The sequence below is a fragment of the Aedes albopictus genome, chromosome 2 (assembly GCF_035046485.1).
Source record: "Aedes albopictus strain Foshan chromosome 2, AalbF5, whole genome shotgun sequence".
Classification (NCBI taxonomy): Eukaryota; Metazoa; Arthropoda; class Insecta; order Diptera; family Culicidae; genus Aedes; species Aedes albopictus.
Genome location: NC_085137.1, coordinates 289,691,160 through 289,715,436, shown reverse-complemented (window position 1 = coordinate 289,715,436; position 24,277 = coordinate 289,691,160). Strand labels below are relative to the sequence as shown.

The 24,277-nt window shown below is 37.7% G+C and overlaps 1 protein-coding gene across 2 annotated transcripts in view; it reads right to left on the bottom strand.

Moving 5' to 3' along the window:
- LOC109410267 (tyrosine-protein kinase receptor torso) overlaps positions 1 to 9,603 on the bottom strand; it is a 174,679-nt gene extending 165,076 nt beyond the window's left edge. For both annotated transcript variants that reach the window (XM_062852053.1, XM_062852054.1), the window contains exon 1: positions 9,412 to 9,603. The gene's annotated coding sequence lies outside the window, so the exon portion shown is untranslated. The remainder of the gene's footprint in view (positions 1 to 9,411) is intronic.
- Between the last annotated feature and the right edge of the window lie 14,674 nt (positions 9,604 to 24,277).

The following is a 24,277-nucleotide window of genomic DNA, read 5'->3' as shown; positions in this document are numbered from 1 at the left end:
GCACGAGGATGTTGAGGCTCTTGTTCCTTTTCCAGTTCGATTGGGGATCCATTATGAGTTGCCGTTAGCAATCAGCGTGATCAAAAAGGCTTTTCCTTTGAAATCGCAATGCTATCAGTGCTGATTTGTGAACCAAAACAAACCCACCGGAGAAATCGACTAAAAATCACTTCAATTTGCACTAATGTACAAAGCAGTACGATCCAAAGTGAATAGCTGTTGATTTGATAATGACTGTTTTCGGTATGAAAGTAAATATAGATGACAGGTGGTAGAAAGTGTTTCGCTTCGAATCGAACCTCTCTAACAGGTGTGAAGTAGTGTAATGGTAAAACAGATGATCGTGAATCTCAAGGTCCTGGTATGAATCTGGATGCGCTGAGCACTTTTTTTTTAATTCTAGATTCGAATTCAAAACATTGTCAACAACGAATTGAAGTGAAATTCAATTAAAATTGAAGAGGCATTGGATGTTCTTTTTCGAATGATATTTAATTGATAACAAACTGATTGAACAGTAGTGCGATTTCAAGTGCCAATCAGTTCATTTCACAGTGCAGATTTTTTACCGTGTATGCTTAGAAGAGGATCAGGTGTCAGCCGCTCTCGGAGGGAAGAGCGACTGACGAAAAATTGCAAGTGCCGGGGCTGGGATCGAACCCATGGCAATCCACTTATGAAGTGAACGTTTGGCCACTACGCCACGGGCCCGGCTAAATATCCGGCATTAAATTGAAAATAGTTATGGAATGCATGTTGAAAATAGACTTATTTTATAAAAAAATCATGTAGTAAATTAAATCGCTATAACTATTTTTTTCTTATAAACATTCGATCAGTTTATTTAAGTTATTGTAGCAATATGGAAGATATTTTGGAGACTTTTAATGATGGAACGGAAAGCCTGTTTTGTGATGATTCTGCTGTATGTATCAACTTTGTTCAATTTCAACGGTTTTTGCTATAATAAGCGAATCTAACTGATCGAATTTTTAATCGACAAAAGCACATACGACCTTTTCAAATCGAGCTCCAGAATTTTAAGTTAAGTCAAACGTTTTTTAAAGCTCATTATATAAGTCATGAATGCTCAAAATATCATTGCATTCGGTTCGTGGAATCCGGAGATATAACAGTTCAAAGTTGGTTTTCGGATAATTATTCCTTTTACCAGACTCCAGTATTACTTTGTACAAGCTTGGTGTCTTCGGAAAAGTTGTTTGGCCTGGTCACGGGCAGTCCAGCGGTAATCCAAATCATTATAAGAATTTGTCCGCCAGGCGGCACAAGTGAGCATGCAACAGCACAAACACATATGTGTGTATATCTTAATAATGTAATAATTTAGATGGGAGGTGTTTTCGGCAAATCGCGGGCTGTGCAGTTATGGTCCAAGTAATTAGAAATTAGGTGGAATTTTAAATTTTTTAACTAATCTCAAGTATTATTATTAACATTCTTCGTATTAAGACACCAGGTTTTCAAGATTCGATGTTATTAAATGGTGTTGTTGACACTTTAAGGTGAAAACATTGTATCAAAAGTGTTGAGCAGAGCAAACATCAGCATTTATTTGAAGTGATCCAAATAGCGTCAAACGTTCAGTCTCTGGGTCACATTATGGATCACTGCTGAAACTCATGCATTTTTAGTATTTGATACCAGGATCAAAAAAAACTTCGCTAAATAGATACATATCCCAACTAACAATCACTCATTTAACAGGCACCATTATGACGAATTAATTCAACATAATGTTGAATAACATTTGAATTATTTTCATGTACAACCTATGTTCGGGTTTTGTTCACACAAATTTGGAGAAGTTATAAAGCAACATGTTGTGCACCAACTTATTTTTTTGTTGTTCAAAGCGTTTTACAAATGTACAGGAAAGTTGTTATTAAACTTTGGCAAAAATGACTGAAAATAAAATGCAAAAATGTTGAACTCTCACGAGAGTAGTTATTTGCTCTCATGTTGAGAACACCTATTATGAAACAAGAATAACAAATAAAAGTACCTAAATCCGGATTAGAACTCAAGACCTGTCGATTGCCAGCCGCATGCCTTCCTATCTGCGCCATCCTAGATCGCAAAATCCGCGCCAAGCCATCTGAAATCCGCGCCGAAATCAGCAAATCCGTGCCAGTACAAAAACATATGGTTTTTATGACTGAAGCTCATAAAAAGCCAGACTTTTGTTGCACTCCAGATTAAGAGCAATTCTAACGATAAATTAATTTTTAACTATTATTAATCTATGACTTAAATGTCGTTAAATCAACCACAAAGATTGTCACGAAACGCGAGAGAGTGGATAGAAATAAGCAAACATTTAAAGATTATTTCATAGACGAAATACATCAGCCTCCAAAGGTTGAAGCAGATTATGCTGCTGATTGGAGCATAATTTGGGAAAACTTAAGTAAAAACTTTCTCACATTAGTGGACAGATCAAACGTGTACTTATTTTTAAATGATGTCATTAGTAATAAAGAAAAGTTACTGGCGTACAATATTGGAAACCTAGCATCATCGAATTGTGTAAAATGTGGTTTAATAGACTCTAATTTCCATCGTATAAAATCCTGCTTGGAGGCCAAAAAAATATGGGCTTGGTGTAGCGATATTATTCGTAATCGTTTGAAATTAAAATTTAAAGACATGGAGGATATTCTGCAATTTCCGATCCAAAACAACAAAAAAGAATTTAAAGCGGCCTTATGGTTAACTGTTCGAGCAATTTCAATCAATGTGGTAGCGCAGGGACAATCTTTGTTTATTTTCAAGAAGGGAATAAGAGAGTTGAGATGGAATAACCGAGCCGCGTTTAAGACAGAATTTGGAACATGTTTAAATATTTGTTGACCATAGTTTGAATTGGAATCCAGGGATCGACTAAATGTAAAATGTAAAATTAGCATTAAGAATGAACGAACTCTGTATCCTACTCTGTAATTCTAATTTAATTTATTAAAAAAAAAAAAAAAAATGACAACCTGTACATCAAACAAGAATTGAAAAATGTTTCCATTTTTCTTTTAAATTAGTGTCTGCTATTTTACGAGAATAGGTTTTCCTGATCCTTGAAACAATTCCGAAAAAGGAGTAACAATTTATAACCAACGTTATGGTAGAAAACCTGAAATAAAATCTGTAGTAAATGTTGAAGGGGGCAATGCTCACATCTTCGACATTTTTCATTATGTGTGCCTTTTGCTCAACCCTATCACGCACAGCCATATGCGCACCCCTACATGGCGTTGCGCGCCCATCGTCGTTCAGCATTCGTTCGTCGTCCGCTAGCGTGTAAACTGTACTTTTTCATTCTCGTTTTCTGCAATCATTAAAGTGTGTGATTTAGCAAGTAAACTTCGTGTGTGATTTCTCCGCCAATCTGAAATTCCTTTTGGGTATTCCACTGCCGCATTCCGGAATCTGCCAACAGGTTTTGGCCCCAGCAAGCGGTCCAGAAAGGAAGAAAGTTTGTGTGGAAAGATTCGGCCGGGAAGAGCCGATAGGGTGTTATTCTTCCGCTGCTGCGTCGGCACGGAAAGTTTCGCGTGGTGAAAAGTGTAGAAAACAGTTGCGGACAGGTATTCCGCCCCAGGAGAGGGTGAAGAATAGTTATTTATGCAACAAGTTGCAAAATGATGATTTTTTCAGCACGAGTCGTACATTTATCCGACGAGGCTTGCCGAGTTGGATAAATACGACGAGTGCTGAAAAAATCGAGTTTTGCAACGAGTTGCATACAAAGTTTTTTGTAATTACGAAAAATACCCATTGAGAGCGATCTTTTCTTGCTACACAAACATGTATCAGAAACCACGTGCGCGCGCTCATGCTTGTAGGCGTAGTTTTTGTTTGATCAGGTAGGCTGGTGTAGTAGGCGTCACCGTTGTGCGCTGGAAAAAGGAAAAGCAGATCCAGCAGCTGCCTTTACACACCATTTGTAGTTCGAATCGTAATTGAAATCGTCCTGATTCGGATTCGAGCTGCTTATTAGATTTAGTGGCAGAGGCTGAATCTACGGAAGGCTTGGTGGTAAGTGAAAAGTATGTACGAGCAAAAGTGTCGAAAAGTGCTACTTTTCAGCACTCTTAAGAGTGCCGAAAAGTAGTGCTTTTCGGCACACTTGCATTTGTGGTGAAAAGTAGGCCATTTCCGCATACTTCAGCCAACTGAAATGTTTAACTTTTCACAACGGAATTGCAAAAAGGTGATTTCCGAGTCAGTTCTCGAAGAAAGTGATTACTTCTCCAGGGGGAGAAAGTGGAAGGTGTTCTGAACTGAAAGTGTTTGAAGAAGGAAAAAGAAGACATTTCAGGGTTTTTCCATCGTGTTCCCTAGTACATTAAGCAGCCGCCACTCGAGGAAGGGACGAAGAAAAAGTGCCGTGTTGAGAAAAAAAAAAACTGTTTGCCAGTCGGCGTGTTCGTTGGTGTGTTGACTACCTACCCGAGTAAAAAGTGTTTTCGAGTCGAAATGGGGGATGCAAAGTTTTCGATTCCGAAATTGAATGGTACCAACTGGCAAACATGGAATGTGCGCGTGGAGAACTTGTTGGCTCGTGACGATTTGTGGTACGTGATCGACGAGCCGGTGTTTGACGAAGAAGATCGTTCCGAAGATTGGAAAAGGGATAATAGAAAAGCCAAAGCGACGATCATCTTGCTTCTCGAGGACAGTCATTTACCGCTAATTAAGAACTGTGTGCTCGCGCGCGATGTGTACGATGCGTTAAAACGGTACCATCAAAAGACGACACGATCGATTAGGGTGTCGCTTTTGAAGAAGTTATGCGCCTTCAATCTCGCGCAGGACGGTGACATGGACGCTCATTTGCGCGAGTTCGATGATTTGTTCGATCGTCTCGATGGAGCTGGTACGACCTTGGACAGGGATACCAAAATATGCCTGTTGCTTCGGAGTCTGCCGCCCTCGTACGACGGATTAGTTACCGCGATGGACAGGCGGTCGGACGATGACATCTCGCTGGATGTCGTCAAGTCGAAGCTCGTCGATGAGTACAACCGACAGTTAGAAAGAAGAGGAGGTGAATTTGCTAGAAATGAAAAAGCGATGAGATCGACGGAGGCCAGACTGGATGCCGATTCTCGGATTTGTCATTATTGTAAGAATCCTGGCCACATCAAGCGCAACTGTCAAAAATATTTGGCCACGCTGAAGCAGGAAGCTGATTCATCATGTACCAGTTGCAGTGAGTGCGGGAAAGCGAAAGTAGCACAAAGTGATTCGCGAAGTGTTGCTTTTGCCGTTGGTGGAGGAAAATGTGGATCCTGGGTTATCGACAGTGGCGCATGTGCGCATATGTGCAGCGACAGGTCGTTCTTTACGTCCTTGAAGAAGTCTTCTGGTGATTACATCGTTTTGGCGGATGGGAAGACCATTCAGTGTCAAGGCGAAGGAAATGGTGTTGTGTATGGTATTGACGGTTCGGGGGAGGTAATGAAGATCGCAATGAACAACGTGAAATATGTGCCAGGACTTTCAGCAAACCTGATTTCCGTCGATCAATTGGCAAAGAAGAACTACAAAGTGTTGTTTGCTGGTGAAGGATGTGATATAGTAGGTGTTGATGGAGCGGTTGTTGCTACCGGACACCAACATGACGGCTTGTATTATCTGAATATGATACAGCCGCCAGCCGCCTCTGGTTATAGATATGAGCCAAAAGACCAGGTAGACCCCCAAACTCGGATTGCAGCAAGGGTTGCAGAAAATCACGTGCAGGAAGAAGAACCAGTCGTGGTCGTAAGGATGACCAGCGATTCGCCGTCCAGAAATGTATCGTTCCAGGAGGATGTCATGTGGTACGATGCAACCGATGAACCGGTGGCCAACCGGTACCCGTTAGGAGGACGAAAGGATTCATTCGACGACAGCAAGCTTATTTCCTCGAATGCTCTCCCGACAAACCAGGCAGAAGCGGGCATCGGAAACAGGTTGCTGAATCTCGTTAAGTTTCCGGGATTACGCAAGCTGCTCGGACATGACGAAAGCCCACCAGATAAAGAGTCTTCGCATTGAGGGGGAGTCTTGAAGGGGGCAATGCTCACATCTTCGACATTTTTCATTCTGTGTGCCTTTTGCTCAACCCTATCACGCACAGCCATATGCGCACCCCTACATGGCGTTGCGCGCCCATCGTCGTTCAGCATTCGTTCGTCGTCCGCTAGCGTGTAAACTGTACTTTTTCATTCTCGTTTTCTGCAATCATTAAAGTGTGTGATTTAGCAAGTAAACTTCGTGTGTGATTTCTCCGCCAATCTGAAATTCCTTTTGGGTATTCCACTGCCGCATTCCGGAATCTGCCAACAGTAAATACCACAAGATCGTACGAGAGAATTGAAAGGAAATTTTCAGAAACTTCTTGAGAATTTCATGGATTACTTTCTACAGAAACTTATATTATGAAGATGCAAATAGAGTAATACTAGTGGAATTCATTGATTAAATAATCAATAAACTTTAATTCTAAGGGAGATATTTATAAAATGAAAGCACTTCATATGAAATATCTGGCAAATGTTCTGAACATTGCGCAAAAGATATGTAAAAAAGTATAAATCCAACAGAAATTTATGGTAATGGCTTTTGGCCACACAGCACCCTTGGAAATTCAGTGAAGGTTTTAGCAAGAATGTCCTTAGTCTTAGAATTCAACGATTTCTTCAAGTATTTTGCAAAAATATCCTCCATATATTCTACCAAGAAACCCTAATAACTGTTCCCGCAACTCCCCTAACAACGAGTGCTCTGACTGGAAACCAAAGAGAAATTTTACAGCAGAAGTTACGTATTTTAAGGATAATTCTATCAGCAATTTTAGCAAAAAAAAAATCAATTCGACATAATTTCCACAAATAACTGATTCAGGAATTTCGTGAATTCCGTTGAACTCGTCCATAATGAATGAAAAAAGGCCAGCATGTTAAAAAAAATGCTAGTTTTTCAAAGCCTTTTCCATGGATTTTTTAAAGATTGCAATCATAAACAACTTCAGGACGTCTTATCTGTATATTCAGGAATTTCTGAATTTTCACGACATAATGTGTCAGAAAACCAATCAGATTGATTTCTCACGACACATACAGTCTACAAAACCAATGATTTTCTTTACGGGATTCTATTAAATGTGACTACAACATTCAACCAAATATTTCTTCAAAATTTCCGGTAGGCATCATTTTACAAATTTCATAAAAAACAGCTTTCAGTATTTACCAATACAGCCCAACCCCATAACTCTTATTTGAACATGTTCATTATTTTTTTACTGATTGTGTTGAGCCTCATGTCTAAATATTTAATGTATGTGCATTTGAAAACGATATCCGCAAAATCCGCGCCGAAATTAGCAAAAACGCGCGAAATCCGCGCGAAACGCAAAAACCGCAAAATCCGCGCCACGTGTAACAGCCCTGTAAATAAGCATGCATGTCGAATTATTGCTGGTTTATAATATTCTCAGCTGAACTAAACCAAATGCTGAATAATAAGCTGAAATGGTGCTATTTACATTGTAAATAAGCCAAAATGCAACATATGACACGTATGTGAACAGCAATTTAATTTTAAGCTTAACAAACGTCAGCAATTTTTGTTTGTTCGATTTGCGCTTACTAGCTTTAATGTAAGCTGAAGAAGAACTTTTTTCTAGGTGTTAAAAAGCTTATGCTCCACAGTTTCCGTTGACTGATTATTGTGGTTTACATAAATTGAACAAATGCTTTTGATGCTTAATACTTCAGCTATTGTAGATACGTTCAGTAATGGTTTAATAGTAAGCTATAAAAACGGATTTACGATTTTTTTGTTCGATTATCACTTTTCGATTGAACAACAGGTCAAAGTGATGATAATTGACCAGTTCCTCATTGTTAACATGTAATGATGTTTGTTGCACACCAATGCAAAATATTTGAAACATTTGCTAATTTTCGTAGCAATTTCAAAGTTGTAGTCACAATCACATATTTTTTTTGATAAATATTTTCCATAAATCTGAATATTGATCTTTGACAGCTTTACGAAGATGTTTCGCTCTCAACGAGGAACTTCCCAATTCCAGGATGGCGTAGATTACAAGACATGCGACGTGTGATTGGGAGATCACGAGTTCAAATCCAAAGTTGAAAATTTTTAGATGAGCTTGTGTGTTATAAATGCGTTCAGATGAGACAAATAAACATGATTGGACTATAATTGCATCTCGCACGTCAATTTGTTTTTGTTTTCAGCAGGTTAACATAGCTGAACACAAGTTGAATATGAGGCTGATATAACACAGATTACTTCCGACTGTAAAGCCTGTATCGCGCTTGGAGAAAAGATTGCTGAACAACTTCTCCACTTTTGTTTGAACAACGCCTGATTACAAGCTGTGATGAAATAATGTTAAACTGTAATTCAATCGAATGTGGAATAAAAATGTCATTGCAATGTTGGTTAAATGAGTGATTGTTCGTTGGGACGTTGAGGAAGAATTTTTAAATTGTTTTTTTTTCTTATTAAAAAAACATTTCTTCATATATTTTTGGAAATTTTGCAAAAAAAAAATAAGAAGATCGTCCCTAAACTTCGCCAATATCTTGAATTTCATCTATCTGACGCAAAATCTGCATTCAGATGATCTAATGGTTTGAGGTGGGGATAAAATTTTTAGTGCTGCTTTAACCCTTATGTGGCCGGCAGGGTACCCGGGTACCCAGCACCCATTTAAAATACACGGTATAGAAAAAAGCAAAAAGTTTGCCGGCCACATAACGGTTGAAGAACCTTTTTTTTATCGAGAGTGTAAAAAATTCGAATTCCCTACTCTGGAAAATTAAAATTTCCATACAAAACTTCAAGTCGTGTGCGGACTAGCCTAACTATTTTAGATATTTTTTTTTATTTTGCAAGGTTTCATTTGGGACTATGCGGTTTTGTATATTCGAAATTTTGCGAAAATCGACACGGCCTATTAGACCAGTTCTACAAGAAAGTCACGAAAAACCCGTTCTCACTTTAATATTTATAAAGTCAATGTCATCGACTATCTCAAAAAATGCCAATTGACATTCATGATGAAAAATGCCAATTGATATTCATGCTCATTCCCGCTGAGAAGTCTACTATTGGTTAAACTACCTTACAAATCACTAACGACGTGTTGCATCACTGCATTCGGGATTTGAAGCCTTTGATGTTTTCCAAATATTCTAGGTATATACCGTTTACTCTTAACTTGAGCACATCACTGGCTGAAAAAAAAAACACTTCGTTTTCTCCCGAATTCATCACATGTAGTATGCATACTCTATAGACTGCAAGACTAGATAAAAAAAAATACTAGCCGCTTTGTTAGCGTTGGGCCCCGAAAATATGAGCTGCACTCACCTGTTACGCTTGGAGATGAAACTATAGTGCACTGATGATAACTCGATTATTACCGGCCATGTCACGCAAACTGTGATTTTCATGCTCTGTACTATTCAAACAATATCACCGAATGCTATTCTGAGCAACATTTATTTCAATATTTGGCGATTAGATGTTTTGATGTTTGCTAAGTTGCAATTGACGAGTTCCCCATTTGATTCACTAATCACTATCGATATTTTGTAACTTTGAACTCTTTGTTTTTACTTTTCACACTTTTTTTAAAGCTATGCTATGAATTTTAACAGCACCAATTTTCATTCACGTTTTGGTGCAAACAATATGACACTTTGTATATTTCTTTGTCACCGAAACCACTACTCTCTCCTGCCGGTCTAGGTACATAGACACAGTCTGTGAATATTTATTTCGTTTCAATTAATTCAAAAATTGAAATTCCAATTTTATTTACGAACAGTTTTTACTTTGGCAACCAACGACAACAAGCTCCATAGGGTTGGGATTTTTTTTGCGCTACACGACTTGTTTCAAGCACTTTTTTAAAAAATCGTAATTTCATCAAACTTCGAATTAGAATTGAAAGTCTGCATCAACGGCATTCGCCATGTGTTTCGACGCGATATTATTATTTGCCTTTGATTTGTATCACGTTCCGTAAATTTATCAGGAGCACCTTTTGACCCGACCGTACCGATTACGCACCCGACACCGACTGACTTGATTGAGCCTGGCTGATGGTGGTCGGTCGGCTTGCCAGTAGGATATTTCTTCATCGTGGCTCGCACACGATAGATTGATAGCTGCTAGTGGTAGATATGTATATCTATAGTCCCACAGTATAGAGAACCGATGATGGACCATTATATGGAAAATATACTACGATAATACTCCTGATGAACCATTGCTGGGCATTCGGAAAAGCTCCGTTTCACTTCCGTACCACGAGGACCAACAAACGATTGTATAAATAGAAAAACACACGATTTGCAAACAAAAAAGACATATTGGACTCGAATGGTGGTCGTTGTTGGATCGGCCGAATATTTTGCTCCGTTAACCCTCTCTTTCCTGTGGTTGCTCCTGAATAAGACTGATTTTGATAGATTCAAGACACATCGATTCTGATGGAAATTATCCAATCTCTATTGAAATAGAGATTTTACTATTATCAACCAAGTTTGGCCGAAACATCTAAATTTTTCATGAAAACTTTTCCACAAGAATTAATTAAAAAAAAAACAACTCGGTCGCTCATTTCTTGGAAAAATCCAACGATAATTCCTAGATTTCTCCATATACCACTAACTTTAAAAAATCAGAACTCAAGAACGAAGCATCGTAAAGCCTGCGCACTTTAGAATCGGTACACTTTCAACCGGCTGCAGATCAAAAACGGTTTAACCTAGAAAAAAAAATAATGTAAGAAGCAAATGAAGCTTATTTATTGTATTTTGTAGGAAAAAATATGAAAAATTCAGTTTTTATTTCTTCAAGATAACATTTTGACCTGATTGTGAAATTCATGCCATTTTATTCTGCACAAACCAATGATCGTCAACATTTGCAAATTTAACAGCTTACGGGCTGATATTTCCATAAGAAACAAAATTATATTCATCAAAGATATGCTCAAAACAAGTTACGACATTAAACTCATATATATTCAAAACTTAATTTTACTCGAAGTATTTTTTTGTGAAAAAATATTTCCTGTGATCTTTTTTGGATCTACAATTCCCCAATTCAAGTGGCCCAACTTAATTCATATCGAAACCAGGATTATTTTTAGAATTATTAGCAGTTTTCCCTCACAGTAGTCGGAAATTAACAGTCATAATGCTAACTCCTCATAATAAGCCTAAAATAAGATAGTTTTCATGGATAAAACACTTAAAACCATATAGAATATGGAACTATAGATGTGATTCTATGATCACAAATAAAAAACTTTTGAGTAGATTCAGTTTTATTTAAAAAAAATCGTTAGATATTTCACGCCATCAAAACACATCCAATGAATTTCGTCAGCAATAGTCCATACAGCTTTCGAGCCACGATTATTTATATTGTTCTGCATCAAATCTATTTGCATAGTATCCTTCCCGTATGCGTATTTGCCGGACTAAAGTTTATGCGAAAACAACTTTTTTGACCTTAAAAATCTATGCAAGCCTTTGATTTTCCATAAAATCCTTCAAAGGCTTACCATAGCTATATTAGAAATTTTAAAACACTCATGGAATATTTTACCTCCCTAAATCAACAATCATAATACCAACAACTATTCTACTGCGTAATTGGTGGGTTTGGTAATTATATAGGGTTTTGGTTCCCTTATTAAGCATGTGACTCCCATTTTCATCCCACGAAAAACAAAGGATTGAAGCGCTGTTTGTTTTGTTTCTTATTTTTGCATTTTTTGTTAGAAGTGAGCACCCATGAAAACGAAAAGAACGGAGTCAATCGGTGCCGTAATCGCTTGTTTTCGAATAGGATGAAAATGGGAGCATGAGATTACTGATGGCACACATACCCTATTCATACACAAATCTTGAATCTGACAATGATTGGTTTTGGCTCAATGTGTGCAGAAAAAACTGGCACTATTTACGAACTCAAATCAATAGTTGATCTAAAAATATAAAAACAGCAAATTTTATATTTTTCCTACAAACTACAATAGATAAACTTCAATTGCTTTCAACAACACTTTTTTCCAAGTGACACCGTTTTTGAGCGGCAGCCGGTTGAAAGTGTACCGATTCTAAAGTGCGCAGGCTTTAGAAACATAAAGGGAATTCACTTAACAGCGTAAACCGCTGCGTAAACGTCGCGATCACCAAGGCAATATTATAATATACTCTATAGATTATTTTATACGCAATCTTATAACACATTTGAAAAACAAAAAAAAAATCATAATGAAAACTCAGGAGAAAAAAACGATGGCAGAACTCCAGAAGAAAAAAATCAAACAACATAGGGTCACGGTGCTATAAGTATTATTTTCTATACGGAATCCCTTCTAATAAAAATTACATGAGAAACAAAATAATAAGCGCTGCAATCCTTTTTCAGTAGAACTAAATGAAATGCACCCGTATGAACAGATGGAGCAGTCTTCATATTATAGACAAAAATATTTGCTATGCATCCATTTCTATGTTTTATGCTCTTAACACAGACAAACAGACGTAGCACTCTGATAATTACTATCGTACATCGACCTAACGGTCTATTTAAAAATTTGATAGTTGGCCAACTGGCCACTCGTGGAGCTCGCATCGCTTTTGATCGAGTTTGACGTTTGCCCACTACCGCCAGCTACATGATGGTTAGCCAAACTCAGCTCATTTAGCATTGGGCGAACATGCTTCCGTGACTATGATGTGAATCGAAAGTTGTTCAAAGTGTTCAAAGTGTCTGTGCTCTTAGGGACTGTTCTTCACTTCCGCTTAACTCGTAAACCTGTTTTTTGGCGCTCGCATAGATTTTGTTCGAGTTTGACGATTGCTCACTATCGGCATCTTGTTGATGTTTGGCCAAACTTAGCCTTTTCAGCACTGGGCGAACATGCTTTCGTGATCATGATTCGAATCGAAAATTGTTCGATGTGTTACGTCTGATTGCTTGTAGTTTAATCATGGACTTGATAAATATTCCTAGGTTTAATGAAGCATAATTTTCTGTAAATCATTTTTATCGAAACATTTGCACCTTAGAATAGCAGTTCGTATGAATGCGTTTCACGCGAAAAAAAAATCATGATAAATTCTAATTAGTGAGCTTTCGGAAACTTCAGCTTCATAGGATAAATAAATCGGAAATGAGGCTGTTTTTACATTGATAGGTATACGCTCAGCGCTGCATTAAAGCTACGCTAAATTGATGACTAAGCTAAGCTAAGAAGTACACCACAGACAAACAGACGTAACACTCTGATGATTCCCATCGTACATCAATTTAACGGTCTATTTAAAAATTTGATAGTTGGCCAACTGACCATCCGTGGCGCTCGCATCGTTTTTGCTCGAGTTTGACGTTTGCCCACTACCGCCATCTAGTTGATGGTCGGCCAAACTCAGTCCTTTTAGCATTGGGCGAACATGTTGCCGTGGCTATGATGTGAATCGAAAAATGTTCGAAGTGTTACGTCTGTTTGTCTGTGAGTACACTATTTGACCAATGCCAAATATTGCACCAATTTCAATAGTTGAAATTTGACCAAGGTGTACCAAGGTGTATTTCGTAAAAAGACATACTATAAAACTTATGAAATTCAATCCTAAAACACCTTCCAAAGCCGCATATAGCCAAATAGCGGTCAAAAAACTTTAAAGATTGCATTAAGGACAAACGTCTTGACATCCCGCTTCAATAGTGTATCGAAACTTCAAACGCACAAATCTCAAGAAGCAAGCTTTACACAACAAAGCATTTTATTATTCCGTTCTTGCTCACTTGTAATAAGCTAAAAATACGAAGATCAGGTACGCTGGTTTTGTTTACGAAGGAATTTGTGCACTAGAAATCGTGAGTAAATGCCAAAGTCCGCCATTGTGGCGGCCATTTTGAGATTCTAATAAGTTTGTCCTTATCACAACATTTCGATATTACATGTTGAAGTATTAAGCTTCCCAAGTAACATTCTAAGTTTCGTTCGGCTCTATAAGAGATCTTCATGTCCAACAGCGTCGTAGTTTCTGCTTTTCCACAAATATATGTCGTTACTAATCGAATGGATCGCCATCTGTTAAGAGTATGAAGAGTTTTATTGTGGTAATAATGAATGCCAGAAGGTTTACACATCGAAGAGTTTCGTTTACTCTTCAAATCTGATTTTTTGAATAACTTCAAGTATACTATAACACATTTCCTCAATGGTTTTCATAAAAGTAGTCATAAAACTTTGAGTTTTGATTTTTGCTTTAATAAAACCCTAATAAAAAAAAAACAAACAAAACCAATCCGCAATGGAATTGTTACTTGGGTTACTTACAATATAGAAAGAATTTATTTCAATAGAAAGTTAACGTTTCCACTATGTTTAGGAAATAGCTATTTATGTAACGAGTTGCAAAATGATGATTTTTACTGTACTAGTACTAGTTTTGCAACGAGTTGCATACATTTTTTTTTGCAATGAAAAAATAAATCATTAGAATATGATTGTTTGCATCAAATTCACGGTGGTTGAATGGCAACGTCCACATGCTCTATCGTGCTAGACACAAAATTTTGATCAAGATAGCCGTGCTATAACCGTCATAGTTTTCCAAGCTCTAGCCGTGGAAACAGAGATCAGACTGAGGTTGTCAATTAAATAATAATTGAGTTATGATTTATAATGCAATCGAAATGGATTGCATTATGAACCATAATGCAACTTTTTGGCATCGTGAGGAAAAGTAGGCCGTTACGTCCCGTAACGTGGGTAAATCACCTTAGAAAAGTGCGTTGCGGCGTAAGATCTACCACATCAAATTTTGATCTTAAAATTTTCCTGCCTAAAATAATCAGGCAGTAGCATACAAATACTCCAAGATCAAAGTTTGATGCACTTTTTTGATGTTTATGTAATATTTTTGTTTAATGTGATACAATTAATATTGTAAAAATATATAACTGAAACGAGTGTATCACTAATATGTAGCTTATTCGACGTCAAGTATGTGCGTCAAGGTTAATATTATCTAATTTTTCAGATTCTCAACCGAAAAATCTCAAATAAATGTCATTAAGCAAAGCAGCATGACGAGGAAACCATGACGTATTGGGCAGATAACTAATTCGAAGCAGTGTGTCTGAACGTTGGAGGATTGCGTCACTCTTGTCAAGAAGTCAGAGATACAGGGGATGGCCAAAATGTTTGGGATAGGCAACTTTTTTTCTCTCACAAAAAAGTTCAACATGCTATAACTTTTCATAGAGCGCATCAAAAAATCTCAAATTTTGACTGTTTGTCAACCCATTATATGTGCATCATTGGTACAAATTTGGGCTCGATTGATTAATATTTCGCAAAGTTAGAACCGTTCGGGTAAAACACCTTTTTTTAGACAACTCATTTTTGAGCTGTCATATCTCGGAAACCAGTTAACCGAATTGAATAAAATTTTGAACGTACACTAACAATATGTAAATGCTTCACAAACTATTAAAACATTGATACTTTTCAAACGTTTAAAAAAGTTATCATGGATTGACACTTTTTGGATTTTTCTCGAAAAAATGTAATTTTTTGACATCAATGTCAATAAATTTTAGTGTTGATATCCAAAGATTTTCCAGTTCTGTTCTCAAATTATCTCTAATCAGATATATTAGAGCCTATTTAGATTGAAGGAAGAACCCATTTAATAGTTTTTATGTGGCATTGTAAATTTTACTTATTTTCCTCCATATGGGTAAAAATTTCAACCCGGTATAACTTAATTCGCCGTGAGAAAATATTACATTTCATAACGTCGTATTAAGTATCAATATATTGTTGATAAACGTTAAAAAAATCATTCAATTCGCTTCACTGATTTCCGAGATATGACAGTTCAAAAATTAGTTGTATAATTAATAGTGTTTTACCCGAACGGTTCTAACTTCGCGAAAAATTATTCAATCGAGCTCAAATTTGTACCAATGATGCACATATAATAGGTTGACAAACAGTCAAAATTTAAGATTTTTTGATGCACTCTATGAAAAGTTACAGCATGTTGAATTTTTTTGTGGGAGAAACAAAGTTGCCTATCCCAAACATTTTGGCCATCCCCTCATTCATTTATTTAGTTCACATCAAATTCATGATAATACTGAATCAACAATTTGCCGCCATAATACTCGATTTGCAGCTGCAGCTCTCCATCCTCGGTCACGCCCAACACTCGCCAGATCACGCTCCACCTGGTCCGCCCATCGTGCTCTCTGCGCTCCACGCCTTCTTGTCCCAACCGGATGGTTAGCAAACACCAACTTTGCAGGGTTGTTGTCCGGCATTCTTGCAACATGCCCTGCCCACCGTATCCTTCCGGCTTTGGCCACCTTCTGGATGCTGGGTTCGCCGTAAAGTGCAGCGAGCTCGTGGTTCATCCTTCTCCGCCACACACCGTTCTCCTGCACACCGCCGAAGATCGTCCTTAGCACCCGTCGCTCGAAAACTCCGAGTGCTTGCAGGTCCTCCTCGAGCATCGTCCATGTCTCGTGTCCGTAGAGAACCACCGGTCTTATTAACGTCTTGTACATGGTACATTTGGTGCGGGGGTGAATCTTTTTTGACCGCAGTTTCTTCTGGAGCCCATAGTAGGCACGACTTCCACTGATGATGCGCCTTCGTATTTCACGGCTCACGTTATTGTCAGCCGTTAGCAAGGAACCGAGGTAGACGAATTCTTCTACCACCTCGAAAGTATCCCCGTCTATCGTAACATTGCTGCCAAGGCTTGTCCTGTCTCGCTCAGTCCCACCTACCAGCATGTACTTTGTCTTAGCCGCATTCACCACCAGTCCGACCTTTGCTGCTTCAAGTTTCAAGCGGGTGTACAATTCTGCCACCGTTCCAAATGTTCTGGCAATAATATCCATGTCATCCGCAAAACAGACAAATTGGCTGGATTTCGTGAAGATCGTACCCCGGCTGTTGAGCCCGGCTCGTCGCATAACACCTTCCAGGGCGATGTTGAATAGTAAGCAGGAAAGTCCATCACCTTGTCGTAGTCCCCGTCGAGATTCAAATGAACTGGATAGCTCACCCGAAATCCTTACGCTGTTCTGCACACCGTCCATCGTTGCTCTTATCAGTCTAGTCAGCTTCCCGGGAAAGCTGTTCTCGTCCATCCCCTGTAAGTCTCCAATCTTTGTGTTTTGGTATCCGATGGGAAGGAGGTAATCCTCATAACTGTGGTCTAGGGCTGTACTACCTACGAAATATGTGCGACTTGCTTAATGCTTATGTTTATTTTTCAGTGGTAACCAGGTAAATGATTAAACCATGACAATTTCTCATATGCTTTTTCGCCAACGAAAGCACCCCATTAAACCATATCCAATTTCCAACTCCAGATATCTATGAAGTGCGCCAAGTTCTTGGACATATTCTGAGTAGATATCTAAACAACATTTCCTCCCCATCCCCGCTGATCGTAAGGACCTGGACAGGTGTCGAGAGTTCGTTAAATGAAAGGTTTGCCAAGTCCCAGCCAACTTTTCTGGCGCATTAAACGTCTCTATCGGCAGCCACCCCAGAATGTGTACGGTAGACTATGCAATGCTATGCTATCGTGCGGAAAAGTAGGCCGTTACCTTACCGAAACGGCAAGTATAAAATATAATTATATAGTGCCAAGTTGCAAAATAGTTATTTATGTAACGAGTTGCAAAAAGTTGAATTTTTCAGCACGAGTCGTATCCTCGAGGAGTGCTGAAGGAGGCTTGCCGAGTAGGATAAATACGAAGAGTGCTGAAAAAATCGAGTTTTGCAACGCGTTCCATACTAGTTATTTATGTAACGAGTTGCAAAAAGCAAGCCTCGTAGGGTAAATGTACGACTCGTGCTGAAAAAATCTAGTTTTGCAACGAGTTCCATACATAATTTTATGCAATGATTTTTTCATAATGCAACTATTTTTCATTATGCAACTCATTTCATGATGAAAATTACTTAAGCGGTTGGCAGATTGCAAGGTAAGGAAAATGTGGGACGTTTCCGTTACGCCTTTGTGAAAATGGAGCTGTCAGTTTTCCGCATGGAAAAAATATTTCGTTTTATTAGGCTGACACAAATTTCGAAATTTTAACATTCTTAGATGAAATAAGAGTCGCCCAGAAAATCCGATGAGTTTACCGATTTTGCTTAATTGTTTGGGTATTTTTTCAATAGGTTCATTTATTATTTAAGACCACAAACCCCCCCCCCCCCCCCTTACAAGTCAATCAGCACTGTGACAAAAGAAAAAAAATTGTTCCGGCCTTATTCCACAAGAAAACGTGACATTGCTCTTTATATTGAATCAGTTGTCAATAGAAAGAATGAGAATCATGCGAAAAAAAAATCATGATAAATTCTATTTAGTGAGCTTCCGGAAACTTCAGCTTCATAGGATAAATAAATCGGAAATGAGACTGTTTTTACAAAGCATCGAACCAAGCTGCACTTGTTTTTCCTGGCTTTGCTCACTTGCAGAAAAAGGCTGCTTTTACAAATCGAGCGCATTTGTTTACGAATTTTCAAGATTGGTGCTCTTGAAAACGTGAGTAGGGTACCAAGTCGGCCATTGTGGCAGCCATGTTTGTATTCTCTGAAGTTTCTCCTTAAAGCTACGCTGTATTGATGACTAAGCTAACCTAAGAAGTACACTCAAATAGCCAAATTTTTGACCAATTTTGATATTTAAAATTTGACCAAGGTGTACCGGGCAAACAAAATTTTTTACCTTTCGGAAAAGTTCAAGTCTGAAAAGTAGCTCTACAATGAGAAAGAAGGAAAAGAAAATATCTAATTAAAATTCCCGAATAAAAAATACAATAGAAAAACCGAACATCGTATTGTAACAGTACTATTTAGAACAAACTTTTTACAATATAAATAATGATAAAAGCAGCAATACAAAAACAATACAATGTTTCTCCTTAAACTTTTCAATCATACAGTGAATTGTAAATTGCATTTTTCTTAATGAATTGTATAGGTTGTTAAGTATCGTAACAATACAAAAAAAGATTTTTTTCCATATATATTTTTTTGCTAAACCATACATTTTGTTGTAAATAAATTGTTGCAAATACTGATACGTGGGTTCAAATGTACTGTACACTGTATGGTATATGTATGGTTTCAAACAAAAAAAGGTGCAGGGAATGTATTATTTTGAATACTAATTTCAATACTGGATTTACATTACATTGAAAGGTCTTGGAATAGTTCTCATTTGTTATGTTGTATTGTGCTAGATTACATAAATCGTACTATATTATGTTATTTGTAATTTGGCTCCTACTTATGGCATCTGAGGCCTGCTAGCGATAGCGAAACGAGATTGATAAAAAAAGTGAAATCGAATCTGAGCGTTCGAACTTGAAGGATCATCCACGTAAAAGTTTAGGTAGTTGCATGAAGTTGGTGGTGAGGTACAGTAGACGTTCGATAAGTGCAACATGTTTACGTTTCAGTTACCGTATGAAATTCGCTAACTGCAACGACTGACAGCCGTCAAACAGTTGTCAAATGCTGTTGGACGCAGCCAAAATGCACTCAAAAACATCGCAATGCAGCTGTGGTGCATCCGAAAAACATCGCAACTCTGTTGACGTTTTGATTTTGACAGATAGCGGTGCGATAACTGCAAAAATGTTGCACTTAGCGGACTTTCAGTTAAAAAGAATTGCAGTTAAACCGTTTGCACCGTCTACTGTACATAAGTAAAGCCTGGAACACATAGCATCCGTTCCGTAGAGGTTTGGGCTTTTTTGACAGTTTTCCCATGGGAAATGTGTCAAACTACTGTCAAGCACACGCAAACGTATGCATAAGGCAATCCATGACGACTTTCCGCGATGGGGATGACAGCCAAAAGTGTAAACATAGTGTGAGTACAACTAAACAAAGTTTCGTCAAGTGTCGTCGGTGCTTAACAAATTCCTTTGTATTCAACTGTCACCCCGATCATCGGATGTCAAAAATACATGGTAAACAAAAAAAATCAGCTGATCGCATCTGTCTCATGGATTGCCTTATTGTGTGGGGCACTTAAGGACAGACTTGTTAGAATCCCAAAATGGCCGCCACAATGGCCGGCTTTGGCACCTACTCACGATTTTGAGGGCACAAAAGTCTTCGTAAACAAAACCAGCGCACCTGAGGTTCTCATTTTAAGCTTATTACAAGTGAGCAAGAACAAAATAATAAAATGTATTGTTGTTTGAAGCTTGCTTTTTGAGATTTGTGCGTCTGAAGTTTTGATGCTCTGTTGAAGCGGGATTTCAAGACGTTTGTCCTTAAGCCTGGAACACATAGCGTCCGTTCCATCGAGGTTTGCGTTTTTTTGTCAGTTTTTCCATGGCAAATCTGTCAAAATACTGTCACGCACACGCAAACGTATGACATGTATTGATTCACAGTAATCTGATCCATGTGTCTATCCGGATCGACCTACTTTGGCATTCCTTTCCTCACATTGTGCATACCTAGCCTGCCTTAACTCTGTAATGTAACCTGGACAAAGATTAGCAATCGGAAGTGCTGACTGTTTCTTGAACGTCACATACGTGAGCACAGCTGAAATTAACTAGATATAAGTTCAATCACAGTTCAGTCAAACAACATTCAATCGGATATGCGCCCTGCTCGTTGACGGATCTAAAATGGATTTCATGATAAACGCATTAGGATTAGCGTAAGGTAGATTAGCGTAAGGTGGAGTAAGATGTCATTTAAGCGATTAACAAAATGTAGTAACGGTTTTTTTTTCATCAAGGAGCAATTAAATTCATATATCAGGCCGAAGCAAGTTTAACTAGAAAGTTTGATTACTCCTACTTTTTATTTGAAACAAAAGGGCACAGTAAATGGATACCCTAAAAATCAATGGTCTCCATTCACCGTGCCTAATTTTGCTCCATATACCTAGACAACTTTGAAAATTTTAACATTCGTTTATTTTAAATAAGTCATTACTTCAAATATAAACGAAGGAAATTCACTTTGCTAGTTTGTTTTTAAAACAAAATAAAAGGAAGATTCTGAAACGGAATCAGACGATCTTCCCAACCTTCCCTCTACTAAATGTGTATTATATCACCGCATTTTGTGAAACATTTTCCACTTTTGTGGTTATTGCTTTAATTTAAACCTATAACGAAGGCAATTAACAGTGGCAACAACAATATTTATAGGATTGGTGTAAAACGACAGCCGTTATTCGCCGCAAATCTTCTTAGACCCACGGTCAATGACAACTTTAAGGCATTATCACAGACAAACAGACGTAACACTCTAGACATTCCCATCGTACACCGATTTGACGATCAATTTGAAAATTTGATAGTTGACCAACCCATGGCACTCGCACCGGTTTTGTTCGAGTTTGACGTCTGCTCACTACCGCCTATCTATAGGTCATGGTTGGCCAAACCTAGGGCCAAACTCAATATTTTTAGCATTGGGCGCACATGTCTCCCTGACAATGATTTGAATCGAAAAATGTTCCAAGTGATACGTATGTTTGTCTGTGGTATTATAATGTGCTTTATTAGGGATATTTTCATCCTGAAACTGGTTAATCTCCAAGTTATTCTAACGATACAACTGTTGTTCTTATTTATTATGCTTTTTTTTATTTCCAACGTAATCCATAATATATATCTTCTGTATTTTCGCAACAATAAGTAACAGTCACTATAGGCAAATGACACGAATGCCACAATAATGGTAAAGTGTCGTTAATAAATAGTAATAATAAAACTATAGGCAAGAAAATATAGAAATAATATTATTAATTAATTACAAGTCGCAAATGATGTTTTTTTTAGCATGTGCCAAACATTTATCCAACGCGTCTTAGCGGGTTGGATGAATATGTCAAGTGATGAAATACTCTAGTTTTTTAACGTACTCCACACCCTTGTAGTGTGATATTTCCTATAGCGCCACAAGCATGTTTCAAGAGAAAACACATGTGAACATCCTCCCTGCAATGGTCAAGTCCCCGTAGTCAAGATCAAGAGTAGCTTCCGCTGTTGCTTCCACGTGCAATTGACAGCTTGCATTAATCGCTTCTATTGTATTTAATTCAAATTATCTAATGCATGTAGAAGCGCAATATCTGCTTTGGCTGCATGTAGATTAGACCTGTTCACTTTGAAACTTTTTTTCTCCGATTCTCCGTGACACATCAAATTATCAACCCACATGCAAAAACAAGTCTTCAGTCCAAAATTGAGCCAAATTGATAAAGATTTAAAAGTGTATCAAATCGATTTTGTGTTTTTTTAACCGTTTTCACAGAAATTTACTCATAAATCCAGAAAATTGCTCCGAAAGGGTGCCGAAAATACCGTTAGGATATAGTTAGTACAATACTCTACAACTTTGCCGAAGATACTACGGTGCTTAAATTGCTTATTTCGAAGCTATTCAATAATTTTAGTTGAAAAATCACGAAAAAACACGATATTTTTACGATTTTACATATAGAAGTCATGTAATTTTACATTATTTTACGTGACTAATTTAATTAGCTATTTCTCCTTTGTGTAACGAACATTTCGTCCATACATCGTTTTTGTGTTGGAATTCGTTTTCAATGACTAATGGATCACTAAAATAACTAAAACGGCCGCTATGAAATGAACAGATAGCGCCACCGTAGCCTTGTGTGTTTGACGTAACTCGACTGCTGTCACTGTAATACCGTCCATATACGGTGGCGCTTTTGTTTTGAAGCGGTGAGTAGCGGAAAAGTCGGCTTCAATGATCCATTATCAAAAGTATGTCACGTTGATACTAAAAATCGCACAGAGTTACCAGCACGAATTAAAACAAAGTTACCCATGATTAAGACGTCATGTCATCGTATTGTAATGTCTTTCTATCAAGTATCAAAAATGGCGCAGATGATAAGGCTCGAGCCTGCGGATCAGAAGGTCCCAGGTTCAAGCTCAAATACATAATAAACTTTTTTTTTCTTTCTTTGTAGCAGTTAGGATGATGAATCTGCCATGAGCCATGGCCCATGACTTACACGCAATCTTCCAAATTATGTTGATCGGCACCTGCCAATTAAGCCCATTCCGGGACTAGCTAGATATTTATTTTACTTGTTGACAAGAAATCGTGTCGACGAGATCAGCTGGACGAAATATTGGACATCTGTTTGATACCGATTAATTTAGCTAAAACAATTCAATACGATGATGGAACTGCTTCTGGATGCAAAATTTATCATACAACTGTGGAGATTACTTGCATATATCTAGCCACAAGCTACACAACTACACGATAAAGGGAAACTTCATTCTTACTATGCACTCTACGGTTTCGAAACAAGGCTATGATGCCAAATTGCAATGAGATGCAGAGTGTAGTCTCATTAACTTATAGCTGGATCGAGACGCAAAAAATCCTATTCCAGGGCTCGAACCTTGAATCTTCGAATCGGCAGTCTCATGCTCAACCATCTACACTAAATTGAAACTGATGCAGATGCGACAAAGAAATGTAATGACGTTTTAATCATGGGTAACTTTGTTTAATTTTGTGCTGGCAACTCTATGCGATTTTTAGTATCAACGTGACATACTTTTGATAATTAGTCAATGAAAACGAATTCCTACACTAAAATGATGTATGGACGAAATGTTCGTAACACATAGGAGCAATAGCTAATTAAATTAGTCACTTAAAACAATGTAAATTTACATGACTTTTACATGAAAAACCGTTAAAATATTGTATTTTTTCGCGATTTTTTAACGAACATTTTTGAATAACTTTGAAATAAGCAATTTAAACACCGTAGTGTCTTCGGCAAAGTTGTAGAGTATTGTTCCAACTATATTTTAACGGTGTTTTCTGTACCTTTTCGGTGCAATTTTCTGGATATTGGAGTACATTTTCGTGAAAATGCTCGAAAAAACACAAAATCGATTTGATACACCTCTAAACCTTTATCAATTTGGCTCAATTTTGGACTGAAGACTTGTTTTTGCATGTGGATTGATAATTTGATGTGACACGGGTAGGTCAAAAAAAGTGAACAAGTCTAATGTAGATGATCTTTGAAAGTGTTGTGAGTCATCTTTTGTTCACGAAGCTGACAAAAACATTCTTCCGATATAGTCTGCCGAATTCATTTTATTTTCAGGACGTTTTCTT